This window comes from Aulonocara sp. 'chitande type north' Nkhata Bay, linkage group LG16 (genome assembly GCF_057382095.1).
Source record: "Aulonocara sp. 'chitande type north' Nkhata Bay isolate Kocher_YH1m ecotype deep benthic linkage group LG16, A_spYH_male_GT1.1, whole genome shotgun sequence".
NCBI lineage: Eukaryota > Metazoa > Chordata > Actinopteri > Cichliformes > Cichlidae > Aulonocara > Aulonocara sp. 'chitande type north' Nkhata Bay.
In genome coordinates, this window is record NC_141359.1 from 12,557,163 (window position 1) to 12,573,242 (window position 16,080).

At 39.6% G+C, this 16,080-nt stretch overlaps 1 pseudogene; it reads left to right on the forward strand.

Annotated features, from left to right (window-relative positions):
- Nucleotides 1-4,163: 4,163 nt before the first annotated feature.
- LOC147311123 (trace amine-associated receptor 13c-like) lies at nt 4,164-5,265 on the forward strand (annotated as a pseudogene).
- The last annotated feature ends 10,815 nt before the right edge of the window (nt 5,266-16,080 follow it).

Consider the following 16,080-nt stretch of genomic DNA (forward strand, 5'->3'; position numbering starts at 1 on the left):
CCCCAGGTCCAGACGGCTTTCCTGCTGAATTCTACAAAGAATTCTGGACGATTCTAGCACCAGTTTTTTACAGAACGTTGTTAGGAATCAAAGAAAAGGTCAGACTTCCATCAAATATGAAATCTGCAAACATTAATCTCCTGCTAAAACCAGGCAAAGACCCTGTATATCCCTCAAGCTATCGTCCAATATCCCTTATAAATGTAGACCTTAAAATAATCTGCAAAGCTCTCTCAAAGAGACTGGAGAAAATAACCCCCCTCTTAATTCATCCTGACCAAATTGGTTTAATAAAAGGTAGGCACTCATCAACAAATACACGCAGATTACTTAATTTGATAGACTACTCATACAGTAAAAACCTAGAAACTACAATATTCTCTTTAGATGCAGAAAAAGCATTTGACAGAGTTAACTGGAAATTTCTATTTGCAACTTTACACAAATTCGGTTTTGGATCCTCTTTCATTAACTGGTTAAAAATATTATACAATTCCCCAACAGCTTGTGACAAAACAAATGACCAAAAATCCTCCAGCTTCTGTCTCCTGAGGGGCACCATGCAGGGATGCCCACTCTCCCCTTCAATCAATCAATCAATCAATCAATCAATCAATCAATCAATCAATCAATCAATCAATCTTTATTTATAAAGCACTTTTCATACAAAAAAAATGTAGCACAAAGTGCTTTACATAGTTAAAAGCAGCCCACCCCACCCTCCAACTCACTCCCCACACTCTCATTGACATAAATGATGTGAATACACACATATCCCCCCCCCCCCCCCCCCCCCCCACACACACACACACACACACATACACACACGCGCACACTTAAAGAGTAAAAATTGGGCTGGGCTCGCATGAGCCAAGTGAGGAAACACTATAACAGGGAGCCGTCTGCACCGGGAGCCACAGACCGCAGCCTCCAGGCTGGGCACACAGCAGGAGGGAGGCCAAGGAGCCCCCCAGCCAGGCTGAGAGGACCCCCAGAAACCCAGCAGCCACAGTTGATCACAGCCCCGGTGCAGAGAGCGCCCTCCGAGGAAACACTGGAGATATGACACAATAGGATATATACAGGGTAAAATGTCAAGAACACCATACCTACTGTGAAGCATGGGGGTGGAAACATCATGCTATGGGGCTGTTTTTCTGCCAAGGGGACAGGACGACTGATCCGTGTTAAGGACAGAATGAATGGGGCCATGTCTCGTGAGATTTTGAGCCAAAACCTCCTTCCATCAGTGAGAACTTTGAAGATGAAACGAGGCTGGGTCTTCCAACATGACAATGATCCAAAACACACCGCCCGGGCAACAAAGGAGTGGCTCCGTAAGAAGCATTTGAAAGTCCTGGAGTGGCCTAGCCAGTCTCCAGACCTCAACCCCATAGAAAATCTGTGGCGGGAGTTGAAAGTCCGTGTTGCTCGGCGACAGCCCCAAAACATCACTGCTCTCGAGAAGATCTGCATGGAGGAATGGGCCAAAATACCAGCTACTGTGTGTGCAAACCTGGTAAAGACCTATAGTAAATGTTTGACCTCTGTTATTGCCAACAAAGGTTATGTTACAAAGTATTGAGTTGTATTTTTGTTATTGACCAAATACTTATTTTCCACCCTGATTTACGAATAAATTCTTTACAAATCCTACCATGTGAATTCATGGATTTTTTTTTCACATTCTGTCTCTCACAGTTGAAGTGTACCTCTGGTGCAAATTACTGACCTCTGTCATCATTTTAAGTGGGGGAACTTGCACAATCGGTGGCTGACTAAATACTTTTTTGCCCCACTGTACAACAATAACGACGGCCGCTTGCATGTTCTGCAAAAAAATGTGCTTTGTCGTGTATCTGATGGACAAACACCAAACCAGTTCCACATCACTGAAGTTGCACCATTTTTACAAACCAATTCTGGTTCATCTGTTTCACTCAACAATCGGCCATGTGTGTATGAAAACAAAGGCACTGCGCATGCGCGTTGTACTCATATTCTATCGCGATATTTAATTTTCCTATCGTTGCCTAACATTATACCGGTATTACCGTGAATGGTATAATATGGCCCAGCCCTACTAACAGGTATCATGAGAAGAGTTGGGAGGGGCCACTATGACGATCTAACGGGAGTGAACCATAAAGCCTTCTCCTACATGTCAAAAATTTCAAACATACCACTGCTCTGCACCAAGGATCCCCACACAGCTCCAAGTTCAAACAAAATACCCCTACTTTCTTCTACCTGTGCTAGTAAAGAGAAAAGAAGAACCCAACCCTGCTTAAAAGGGGCGTTACTAAGACTCAAGTTTCACCTCTCAAAATGTTTTTTACATTGGTGTCCTGTCAATCGCCTGGTAACCATACTCATTGTGAAATAAGACCTTATCCCTAAGGCTCTGAGAGAGTACTAATTGCTGTATTGGCGCACCACCATCTGGCTGCAAATTAAGGCATCTGGAAGAAGGGTACCAGAAAGCAAGCTCTCAATATGTGCCATTGAGGCAGATGACTGACAATAGCAGGAGAGAGGATTCATATTACCACTGACCCAACCTGGATGATATTTAATTGAAAGGTTAAAGGAGGATATTTGAGCAGCTCAGCATTGCTTAAAAGCTCCAAGGTTTGCTGTGGTCTGAAAGCTCTAGGGATCGTTAACTTTGTGAAGACCACATTTATGAACCAGCATCTGAACTTTTCGCCCATTGTAAAGTTAGGAACTCAAGTTTCCTGGAGCTGTAATTTGACATTTTGCATTCAGTGGGCTTTAATCGTCAGCTAGCATAAGCTATAGAACGCACCCTATCATCTGAATACTGCTGTGAAAGCGGGGCACCCAAACAACAGTAATGAACATCAACCTTCAAAATGAAGGGTTGTGAAACATTGGCATAAGCTAAAACTAGTACTAATACTACTAAGGATGCAAAGGGATAGCAATTTTCTCTAATCACTTTACTCTCCAAAAGCTGTTAAATATGTGCCTTGACTTCTTTTTTTCTTTCAGTAAACTGAGTTGACAAGGAGGTTCCTCTCTGCACAAAACAAGTCATTGCAGAGCTATGAATTATCTTCCCCTCTGATGTTGATGGGATCAAAGGATGTGCCTCTGGATAAATAATGTTTAAAAATGTTAAAACAAAGAAATCCTTGACTAGTTCTATAACACATGATATATATACTAAAAGTTAAATAGAAATTCCTTTCTTGGGACACTGCTGTTATCCCCTGTTTGCTGCCATTTATGGCTGTTACTGAAACTTTTTTTGCAGTGGATCTAACATGTGTAGATTCGCATTCCACAAATAAACTTTCATGATGTGAAAATGTAATTAAACTGTTGATCAGAGGGAAATTACTTAAAAAGTTTTAGGATGTTAAAACTTACAACATCAAGCTAGCTTGTAATGTTATGTTGTTGCATAGCCATTTCTTGTCATCTGTCCAGGGATGGGGGAATGCATGATGATAACTTAATTGCGACAATAAAGAGATTAAATTAAGTTTGAACCTGGAGGATTTCTTTTGTTAAAACACTAATTACAGTTCAGGAGTGATGATTAAGTTGAGGGGGGAAAGGATGAGATGGATATGAGCAGGCAAGAGTAGAAATGGAAGAGGTGGATGAACAAGATGAGAAAGAAAAAACTATGAAAGGATAAATATAAAACTTTTAAATGGTCAAATACCGTTTGAAACAGATACTAGCGACTTTAAATAACATAATTGTTATACTGTTATACTATTTATGCAATGCCTATTGTTTTTTTCTCGGGTACTTATATCTGAAACAACAAGAAAGTGATTAAAAAAAAGACTTGCTTTCTGTCTATGATGATTGTGAGGGGAAAAATAAATAGTGGCAATTTCTATGTAAACTACCATTTATCTCGTCCAATATGATGGGGAGCTCTTGAATGACATCCTGATGAGATCACATGCAAAAACTCGAAGAAAGAGGGATGAGTACAGGCAGAGAGTGAGATAGATATGGTTATGATCAAAAATTAATTAATATATTGGCCCAAGGGAAGGGAAGAGGGGCATCAGTATCCAACAGACACTGAGAGAATGATAAGGGGAGGAGTTTAAAGAAGGTGTGGGGATATTACTAATTCTGGTCACAATGCTGCAGCTCTCTGCAGCTCTGTGAAGATGGATACCCAGAGCAGAGCAGAGCTCTGCTTTCCACAACTCTTCAACACCTCCTGCAAGAAGCCTACAACTCCTCTATCACAAGTTTTGCTCTTTCACATTCTGATGCCATCAATGTCTCTGCTGACTGTGACTCTCAACCTGCTTGTCATCATCGCAGTCTCCCACTTCAGGCAGAGTTTCACTTTTTTTTACCTGCTGCTGTGGCTTTACAAGTCTATACCTGATTTGTAATACCTGTTTGAATAGTTTCTTTCTGTTGATTTTTTAAAACTATATTTTCCTGTCTTTCTAGGCAGCTCCACACACCCACTAACATCCTACTCCTCTCTCTGGCTGCTGCTGACTTTCTCATTGGCCTTCTGTTTATGCCTGGAGAAATCCTGCGAAATACAGTGTGTTGGTTTCTTGGTCAGCTCACATGTTCTCTGTATAATTATATATCCTTCGTTGTTACCTCTGCCTCAGTGGGCGATATGGTGCTGATATCAGTCGACCGCTATGTGGCTATTTGTGACCCTCTGCATTACCCCACCAGAATCACAGAGAGAAGAGTGAAACTCTGTGTTTGTCTGTGTTGGCTCTGCTCGGTTTTCTACTGCTATATGATTGTAAGAGATGATCTAAGTCAACCAGGAAAGCATAATTCTTGCTTTGGAGAATGTATAATTTTTGTTGAATTCATTGCAGGATTTGTTGACCTTGTTTTATCCTTTATAATTCCAGTTACTGTGATTGTATTTCTGTATATGAGAGTGTTTGTGGTGGCTGTGTCTCAGGCCCGTGCCATGCGCTCTCATGTTACAGCTGTCACACTGCAGCTCTCAGTGACTCTAACAGCAAAGAAATCAGAGTTAAAAGCAGCCAGGACTCTGGGTGTTCTTGTTCTTGTGTTTCTAATATGTTTCTGCCCATATTACATTGTTTCGCTTTTTGGAGACGAGTTTCTCAATAGTGCCTCTGCATCTATTTCTTTCTTTTAAACTCCTGTCTAAACCCTTTGATTTACGCTATGTTCTACCCCTGGTTTAGAAAAGCTGTGAAACTAATTATGACTCTACAGATACTGCAGCCTGGCTCCTGTGAAGTCAGCATACTGTAGAAGGAAGAAATCTGTTCTAAAAAGATTACCATAATCAAAACTAAGTTTAAATTTGGTTCTGGATTTAACAGGGAGAAGATGAAGAGAAGTCAGTATGGGAGAAATATACTCTCTCTTTCTAGTCCCTGTCAGTACTCTTGCTGCAGCATTTTGGATTGACTTTCAGGGATTTTTTTTTTTAGGACATCCTGACAATAATGAATTGGTAAATGGCCTGCATTTGTATAGCGCTTTTCTAGTCCATAGGACCCCAAAGCGCTTTACACTACATTCAGTCATTCACCCATTCACACACTGGCGATAGCAAGCTACATTGTAGCCACAGCTGCCCTGGGGCGCACTGACAGGCGAGGATGCCAGACACAGGCGCCACCGGGCCCTCTGACCACCACCAGTAGGCAAACATGGGGTTAGTATCTTGCCCAAGGATATTTGGCATGCAGCCAGGATGCAGCCTGGGATCGAACCACCGATCTTCTGATTAGTGGCTGACCTGCTCTGCCACCTGAGCTACAGCCACCCTATTACAGAATTACAGTATTCCAGCCTATCAGTAATAAATGCATGAACTAGTTTTTAAGCATCACTCTGAGACAGGATATTTCTAATTTTAGAGATACATTGCTCCCTCGCCACATCACGTTCCCCCTTTCACAGACTCATCATTGGTTTCTCGGCCTATAAGTATTTACATTTTTTACAAAATAATTTTGTTTATTCTTTTAATTATTTTTGCAGAATAAAAGCCTTAAAAGCCTAAAAAAATTACTAACAATATAAATTCCATTGTATAAGATAAGATAAGATAAGATAACCTTTATTAGTCCCACACGTGGGAAATTTGTTTTGTCACAGCAGGAAGTGGACAGTGCAAAAGTTATGAGGCAAAAACTTGAATACAATAAGAATAAATACAGTACACAACTGTACAGAATAGAATAAAATAAAATACTATATACAGTAGAATAAAATAAAATAAATATACAATAAGATAAAAATAGAATACAAATACAAATACTATATACAACTGAGTAAAAATACAACGATGACAGAAAGGATTATTGCACTTAGTATTATTGCATATGTATGGATACACACTGTCCCACATAGCAGACAGGTCTGGCCCAGATCTGGTCTCAAACCAGCACTGCTGGCTGACTTCTGGCATGGTAAGTGGTATGTCATCCAGATATGGGCCACGTCTGGCAATGATGGCCCTGTTTATGTGATGCCATGCCATTTCTGACCCAATTATGGTTTGGTTTATGTGGCCCACGCTCATAGAAAACAGGTCTTACCCAAATCCTGCATCAACCTGGCACTTCTGACTGACTGGCAGGGTGTATGTCAACCAGATGTGGGCCAGGTGTGGCAATGATGTCACTATTTATGTTCCTGTTTTCCTATTTTAGTACTCCGTTTAGAGAAAGTGTGTGATCCGGTGAATGCGGCATGTTGTATAGAGCACTTTGAGTAATTTGGGAGAGTTGAAGAGCGCTATATAAGAATCAGTCCATTCCCTGTCTGAACAGAGTTTCGTCATGTTACTTTTGCACTATTATGTTCCAGCACATGTTGTTATTACATGGCTTGATTAAGGTACACATTAGGCTGACATATGGGGCCAGAGCTGAAACTGTTCTGGGCCAACACAGAGCCAGCAGTGTGTCTGCCTTGTGCTGGCTGGCCTATGTGTGGATTACCTCTAGCAAACCAGATCTGGGCCACCAAAGGGCCATCATTCTTTGCGATATGTGGGCCATGTGTAAGCACATTGTGTGGGCCAGATCCGGGCCATACCAATTTTGCTTTGTGGGATGTCTTACCAGGTCTTAGTTTTTCAAAGATCAAAGGTCAATTTTATATTTAATATTCAATTTATTTCTCCTTTATTTATGCTCCTAAGATTAAAATTCTACTTGTCTAGCTAAGATAACCTGGGTTCTAGCATGTTTGGACCATCACTGTGACTACTTAGGACATTTTACTGTGAGGCATCAAGGTGGGAATCAGGCTTTATAGGCCACAATAGGGAAAAAGGTGCGGAGAGATGATATATATATTTGATATTATGAATTAAAATTTGTAGCCTTTAAACAGCAAAATAAAACTACCTGTCAAAACAATGCAAAGATACAAAATTTGGAAAAAGCAAGGAGCATGCTTTTCTTTCAGATTGATGTTTTACATCTGGATCTGCACATGCAGTCTCTTCAGTCTGATTTCAGTACAGCTATTTATGAATGTACTTGGAAGAAAAAAATAAAGGTCAATACAAAATTTGTTTTTGCTGTTACCATTAAATTTTATATTGTTGAGTCAGCCTTTGTTCATTCTACAAACTTGCCAGAAGATGGCGCTCCTGACTAAATTTTGTGATGCCAGAAATGAAATGAATATCTGTAAATTAGATCACAGTTGCTGTTTCAACCACCGGCTTATTGGAGTCAGCAACCGTTCAAGCCACAAGAGGTCTCCCTCTGCACAGTGCACGCCAGACTGAACATACTGTAACCCACTCCTTGTCTTGCAGCCCTCCTCTGACTCGCTTCAGAGTCTCATCTGGATGTTAAAAGACTGCTTGGTCAGATATTAACCTCAATTTAAACAAACCTGAAAAGAGCAGCAATTCTTGTATTATTGATGTGGCTACACAGTAAATTTTTTCATGAGTATGGAGTAAAAAAATTAAGGTTTGATAGAAAGTTGATTGGGATACTGATAAAATACTATGGCTCTTGGCCTTTGAGAGCTAGGGCTTTAGGTGGAAAAAATGCTAAAACTTTGTGTATAATGCAGAAAAATATTTAAATATCATTTCATAAACTGAATTCTTGAACAAAGAAAACCTTAAGTGAAGCCAATGTTTAAAAAAAAGAGGCAAAGATTGATTTTTTTAAAATTTTGTTCAACTTAAATGCCAAACATTTGGAAGAAATTTTGTGGACAACAGCATGAGATCTGCAAGCCTCGAGATCAAATACTGTATGTTGAATTTGTACAAAGATTATTCTTTTTTTTCTCCTCCCATCCTTCGTGGTTTGGTTGTGGCTTAATAAATGGGCAGATGGGGGCCTATGGATTCTGCAAAAGGGGTCTTTAATCTCTGATCAGTTTTTATATTGCAAGTTTTGCTGTGAAGCAGCCATCTGGTGGGGGGTAGTTCAATCACCATGGTGTTGTTGTTGCCATGACCAGGCGTTGTGACACATTTTGCAACAGCGAGACATAGAACAATAACTACTTTCTAATCATATTGTTTATCATTTTTTCATACTCAAGGCAGTCAGCCACTTTATTAAATTTAAACCAGCAATGCCTCAACATACAAATGACCATTTAAACCTGAAATAGTATCATAGGATAAGAATACTAATGCAAACAGTCCAAAACTTCACAAGCTAAAGTTGGTCTCTAAAAGGCATAAAATAAAGAAATATTTCATTACCCCATCAGTATACTGTACATGTCTATATGACCTGGTAAATGTGCTATAGTCAGCTAAAAACAGTCCAGTGTCACATGTTGGTGAAATATATCATTTTAGGCATGTATTTTTTCCTCTTACAATCTTAAATAGACCGATGACTGACAAGCAGGAGAAGTATCCAAAATGGAGGACTCGGATAACCACACATAAACACAAAAAGATGCTGTATTGCTGATGTCATACAAAAAAACAGATCAGTGCACATAATCCAAAAACTGGGAATCTTCTAGGAAAAAATCAAAATCAAGACGCAGGGACTATGGCAGTTAGATTTTCTTAAGCCTGAAAAGAGAGCCCAGAGGAGGTGCAGGAGTCTAGTTTACATGGACCACTTGAATTAAATTCTGCAGAGAAGATGTTTTTGTATATTTGGTACCAACATTTGTTTCTATTTCACCTATCAAACAAACGCAGTCGTCTTGGTGAAGTAGTAAATGTTATAGGAAACAACCATTAGGTTCCAGCACATTTACCACAGCTTTTTTAATTGTTAAACTGGAGCAATGTGCCGTACGAACTCACTCACTGGACAAGCCTATGTGGTTGTGTTTAGCTCGACATGTCTGGAACTGTTGCTGCACATTCCTCTGTCAGCCAGCATGACTCCTGCTGCCATTCAAAGGGTCCGACTCTCAACAAGCAGGAGGTTCAGCTGCAGAGTCATGGTGAAGTGCAGAAGACATTTTCTTTCAGGATTGTAAGGTTGTAAGACTATTGACATGTCATTTCTGTAATTGGACGAAAACCAAAACATACACGTCCCACCGCAGGCTAAATCACAAGAAGGTGCTACATTATGTCCTGTCGCTTCCAAAGAGGGCCAAAAATACACTAAGAATAGTGGCAAATTCAAGCTATAATCAAAACTCTTCTTTCCCCCTAGTTTTCATATTCTTGTTTAAATTCTTAATGCTTGTTGCTTATACTTAAGTATTTTATTTATTTTTTGTTACAAAAATTGTATTCCACTGTCAATTTATCTATTTGAATTTTTGTAAATATGTACATCAAATATATTCACTATCCCAGCAAACAACAAAATCTTTCTAATGTATAAGGTCGGTTCTTTTTTTCTATGTTAGTCTTTGGAAAAATGTAAAGAAACCTGCAAAATATGTGCTATCAGCAAATTTGATACCAAGGAAACGAAAGAGATTTTTACATAGTTATGTTTTCTTTAGAAGTAAATGAAATGATGTAACTGACTGTATGTCCTCACCAGGTACTGCCTCGGGAACTAGCGCTGCTGCCAGGCAAATACCCAAAGGATTACAAAGCTGTTTGTGACGCATTCCTTTCAAGTGGATGTTTCACAATTTACTGTGTGCAAGGTCACACTCTGGCCATTTTGGTAATTTAACCCAGACTGTGATATATATTAGTTATAGCGCATAAAGCAGAGCTTGTCATGTGGCCCAGTAATTATGGATAACCACAGTTGGTTCAGAATTGAAGAGAATTACAGTACTGTGTAGAGTTATGTGAGATGGTCACAAATGTAATTTCAAACTTCCTGAGAGCAGCTGCATGACCCAGCCTAATGAATGGCAGAGCAAGAACACTGTGGTATGACCTGCCTTTGTGTCTTCAGGCACAGGATAGTGGCACAATGCTCTCTGCTACTAATTGGAAACTGGCTGGTTTGACAAGAGGAGACCTGGGTTCCAGGTGCATAAAGGGTAATTATTTCTCTTTACAATCACGCTCTTCTAAACAAACAAATATATGGACAAAATCACGGCCTCAAAACTGACACAAGGAATTTCAAATTACTTCTGATTCCACATATTTCAGCAGATAACCTCAGAGATCATCGGCCTCGCTCTGCCCTCATCACTCCTAACAGACTTGACTTCTTTTTCATTTTTAAGGCAAAATGGGGAAAGAGTAGGGAGGGGTGACAGTGTGTCAGATTGATGCTTCACTATGTTTTATATTGCAAGAGTGTCTACAACACACAGACACACACTCCGCCTTGTTTCTAGTAGTTTAGAGGACACAGTACATTATATAATCATAAGCACTACTCGCTCAGACTAAGTCCTAACTTACTGGGATTTTTCTAATTTTTTAAAGTAAGTATTCTTAGGATGTGATTTTATAAGTGGAGTCATGCCCAAACACATACACACACCATCGCCATCACCACCACCCCCTCTTCCTCTAATGAGATCTGACGTTCCTGTGGGCGAAGGCATCTTTGACCTTGTCTCCTTTAGCAAAGACAGAGTCCATTTTAAAATGAAACACTATGAGTGACTCAGATTATAACATGTTCTTACTATGACGTTTCATTCATCCATTTGCCATTTATCATATACCTACATGATGCTCTTCTTTTTTTGGTCACACTAATGAGAAATGTGCAGGGAATTTTTCTTAAAAATAATTTTGACATTGTGAATGGATTCTTGCTTTATGGTAGTTTGAATAGGCTCCAGCAGTGACAGTTTACTGGAATGGACACAGTTTTGTTTGCAGGTAGGCTTCTTTCATATGTATGTGTGGAGGCCAGCGATAGGGAGGAAAGAATTTAAATGTATCATGTAAAAAGGATTTAGTGAAACCTACTGTAGATTTTGATAAAATGCTATAAAAAGCCACAAAAAACCCAAAACAGTTTTATGCATTATTTGTTTCATACACTTGCATTACTGTCTTTGACTGTCTGTGTCAGCAAACTGTCTTTATAAGTGTGGTCTGCCCACACATTAATCCAGTCAGTAAGTACCCCACCTATCTGCTAACAGGTGGGGTGGCCAGGGATACAACGATAAACAAAATGAATAATTTCTTAAATTAATTAATTTAAGAAATGCCCATACAATATAAGAATGAAGACTAAGGCAGAATGCAACTTATGCAACAGTTTCATTTTATTCATTTATACATCAATAGCTCCTTTAGCACCAAGGAAGTGGACATAGCTGTTAAAGTTGTGACATCTGAAAGATTACTGGTGTATACAAGTGAAAACATGTAATACACGACGGGTATTGCTCAAATCAGTTTCACAGAAGTGAGGGCTGAAAAATGTGCTCCCTTCAGCCAACGCTAACATAAAAGTAAATGCAGCACACATCAACATAGTAAATGCAACCCCATTGTTGCACTAACTGTGGCAAGGCTTTGTTTTAATAAAGGCCTTTCGTCCTATTCCTCTGTAAAGTGCTGGTGTATTTAATGAAAACATTTTCCTCTTTCTCCTCTTTACTTTGAAACACCAACCTTTGAAGTATGAGTATTAGCCAGCACATTAAAATCAGCAGGACACTCCAATTATGAACCCCTCCTGCTGGGTTGCAGGAACTTCAAGTTTCTCTCATGTAGTCTGACCTGTGTCACATAAACCCTTTCTCTGCAGCTGTGAGGAGGCCACAGGTCAAAGTGCACCCTGGAGCCTTGTTGGCACATTTAGGTTTAATTTAAAAAAACTAAAAGCAGCCACTAACAGAGAGAGCTGCCTGTGTGTGTGTCCACATCAGGAGATTTTTGATATGACTCAAAATTACAGGATCTTTGTCAGGTCTACTTCACATGGACTGAGCTTGAACTTAGTTCACACAGTTATACTTGTCTCCATACTGTATTTCTCCTCTGCTTCAGTTTCGGGGTAGGCAAAACAACTCAGACCTACTTAATCACCGACAAGATGATTTATTTATGATAGGACCAACAAAAGGCTGCTGTGAGAAGGAGAATTTCCTCTGGATGTGATCTAATCATAGTTGGTAGGCTGAAGCTTGGTGAGACATATTAACAGATGCTTGCACAGCTTAAGCCAAGACACATAAAACATATGTGGGATTAAAACAATCAAAGGGAGGAGGGCAGGGTATAAAGCCTTTCATTTAGGTAAAGGGTCATACCTGAAGTTGGTTACTTTCTTGCTTTTTTCCTTAGATGCTCAAGGTGGGTCTAAGGGATTCTTTCTATGGATATCTTTACTGAAGCTCATTCTTTGCATTTAATTCAAGCATTAGAAGCAGCAGGCAATCTGCCACACAGTGCCTGGGGACCATCTCAAGATCCAGGTCAAGGGCTCTTTTAAAGGAGAAACATCCTCCACACAGAAGAGATCTGCACTGGCCTGAGTTTGAACTCAAAATTCTGTTGCTTAGCTACCCTTCTCATCTGACAGCTGTTTAGATATCATATTTGACAAGAGTTTATGTGGAAGCCGTTCATATTGAAAAGGTAGACCATTCCACTGGATACACTTTGTCTATTGGTGCCACACTGTTTTTGGAGCCAGCACCCACCATTACAACAGTTTACAGCACTTAATCAGAAATAATCTGTTATCTATCTGTGTCTGTATGTCCGTCTCATTTCTGTATTTCTAAGTTGTAATGCTTTCAGTCAAATGCATCTTGAACTGTGACAGTTAAAGAGTTATTGAAAGGGTGGCAGAGTGGTGTAGTGGTTAGCACTGTTGTCTCATAAGATGGCCTAGCATTTGAATCCATGGGCCAGCTCGGGCCATTCTGTGTGGAGCTTGCATGATCACCCTGTGCTTGTGCACTCTGACTTTCTCCCGCAGTCCAAAAACTTGCAACTCAGGTTAATGAGTAATTCTAACCTTGCTGTAGATGTCTGTCTCTGTGTTGGCTTTGTGATGCACTTACAACTTGTCCTGTCTCCTCATGAAAGCTGGTGTAAGCTCCAGCCCTGCCCCATGACCTTAAATTGGATAAATGGTTAAGAAAATGTAATGGATGGATATGTCAAAAATACACAAATGATAATTTTATTGTTTTACTTTCCACTACTTTTTACAGATAAGCTTATAAACTCTCGATGTGCCTCCACACACTTCACATTTGGGCTTGATTTGTAAAAAAGGCAACTCACAATAGGTGAGTATCATGTTGTGGTTGCAGGCAGTGATTTTGAGTTTGTCTGTCTTTCATTTATGTTTGCCACAATAGACCAGTTTTGACTTTACCTGCTGTTTCTGGTGGAATCCCTTTAACCTCTCAGCCTCTCATGGTTATTCTGCAACCAACCAGGCATCGGGGCGACGTTTGCTCTCAGGTGACAGATCTACAGCCCTTCGACTCTCCGTTAACATTTTCTGCTCTACTTCCACCTCTGTCCCCGCAGGGCGCAAACAACCCTGGCAACAAGCAGCAGCATCAAAAGGGGACTGGATGGTTGCCTCTGTGACTTCACACTGAGTGACTCGTCTGATTGGCTGGCCAGCTAGAATCAATAACATGCAATGATAGTCAAGCCCCCAAACTAGAACTGTTCAAGTTCTATAAAGCTTCAAATGAACTTCTGCACCTGCACATTGTCTCTTCAGGAGATTCCTGCTATGCTCATGTTATCATGTTAACAGGATAATTAGGACAGAGGTTCATATCTGGCCCACCCCCCTCCTTGACCTTATGACCTCACTCTAAGACAGGCCTACTTTGAAGTAAGTGTCTTACAGATTTATGCTTTGCTGTTTCTTTCTTTCTTTTTTTCTTTTTTCCCCACCTTCAGGCTTAAGTCTTTGAACGCCCACCTTCCTCTTTGAACTTTTCAGCCTTCAAAATAATCCAATTAGTTTCAGCAATTGTGACGCCTGGATATGAACCATACAAAATGGCTGGGTGCTCCAAGCAGTCTTGGAAGACATAAAGTGTTGAATCTTTGATCACTTCAACTGAGGCAGACAGTGGAACCAGGTCACCTTCAGTTCCCGCACTCTGTGACTGTCAGGGTGGTTAAATGATGATTCCTCTTGCACATGTCCTGATTCATTTACTCCATATATTTATTTTATGTGGAGTATGAAGCAACTTGAAACAATAAGTGATAAGTAGAGGCATCTGATGCAACAGCTACCAGAAAGACAATGGGTCAGATTTATTCACCATCTGCACATGCTCAAAACGCTCATTAGTAATTACAAAAAACACCAAACAAACGGGAGGCAGGGTAGTTCCAGCTTCACCACCAAAGGCCTCAGTGTTTGTGTCACCCTAGCAGCACCCGTCCCTCTCCTCCTCTTCAAGTTGCCCCATCATAAACACACCGTCTTATTCTGTGTTATGATTTGTCTCATGTCTCAGAAACTGCCTCCTAACTTTTTGTGCAGGTGAAATAGCTCCACACATGCCCCTGCTTACAATCAGCCATTATTGTCAATTAGTACATGCATTTGTGGCATGTTAAATTGGATTTATGCATTAGTAATGCGAATGATACTAGAAATGCTTGTAAGGAATCCCTGTATGTCACATTTGGATGCACAAGGTAACCAGAACTTAATGTTGGAGAGTGTTTCAACAAAATATTCTTGGGTAAAGTAAATGTGACTTTGACAAAGAAACAAATTGAGCAAATCAACAAAGAGTGAAAAAAAAAGTTCAAACCAGTCAAACAAGACAAAAAACTGATGAAGCTGGCTGACAAACTTGAGAGTGAATCTGTCACTATGCCTGTTAATGAATATATCAGTAATATTTTAACTGACATGTTTTTTCCAGTTGAAATTTTTTTTGTTAACTTGGTTGGGTCAGAAAATGACTGTAGTTTGTTTAATAATGATAATTAATTACTTAATTGGCTAATAATTAGCTTTTAAGTTATTAACATAATCAAAATTCATTTACTGTTTGGTTGATTTCAGAACATTACAAATGAGGATTTGAATGATCTCAGTGACAAAATTTATTAATACCAATATACAACAAACACTGCTTTTGGTCTGTGCTTACAATTAATATTTGGTCAACTAATTATGTTACTCATGCACATTTGCATGTCGTGAATCTACTATTTGTAAGTAATCGAACAAAGTCAAACTCTTTATTCAATCGTTATTGCATTCTTGCCTTATTGTAGACTTCCTTACCTTTGTCTAGAGGAAAATCCAGGAAAATCTTTGCAGCAAATGTCAGAGATTGTAGACTTTTCAACAATTAGTATTTTTTACAATGAATGCAATACAAAAAATAAACAAAATAAACAATAAACAAATATACAAAAAAAACTCTACTGTAGGATTGCTTAATAATACAGTACAAGTGGTTGTACAGCAGAACTGGAACATATGGAACGGGCTGTGCTGATTCTCAATGTGAATCAGCTTTGAAGAATTCCTGCTAACGGTGAGAAGAGATCCTGATAGATGTCGACATGTCTCCTAGCCTGAGCTGTCTCTGCCTCAGAGATCAAAAGCTTTTTGAAATCAGTGAAGCCGAATCCCTCACAGGTTTAGACAATAAGCAATGCTTAATGCAAATCACTGAATAAGAGACACCCACTCCTCAAAATCTCTTTATACTTACATGTTTATCAGGCTCAACATCAAAGATCAGGCAAAGTAG